This window comes from Mesitornis unicolor, unplaced genomic scaffold (genome assembly GCF_000695765.1).
Source record: "Mesitornis unicolor isolate BGI_N332 unplaced genomic scaffold, ASM69576v1 scaffold6264, whole genome shotgun sequence".
Classification (NCBI taxonomy): Eukaryota; Metazoa; Chordata; class Aves; order Mesitornithiformes; family Mesitornithidae; genus Mesitornis; species Mesitornis unicolor.
The window spans coordinates 60,239-60,450 of NW_010180692.1; positions in this window are offsets into that span (position 1 = coordinate 60,239).

The following is a 212-nucleotide window of genomic DNA, read 5'->3' on the forward strand; positions in this document are numbered from 1 at the left end:
CCCAGCTGCCCTAAAGACTCGCCAATTGTCCCTAGGCCGCGGGGAGTCCGCCCTTCGACCTGCCCTCACTCATCATGGCTGCCGCGGCGACGGCGCTCTTCCCCTGCGCGCTGGGCGCATGCGCAGTGCGTGTCTCTCTGTGGGAGGAGGCAGCGCCAGGCGCCTCCCGCTCAGAAGAGGGGTGCGCGTGCCGCAGCCGTCAGCCATGTGGC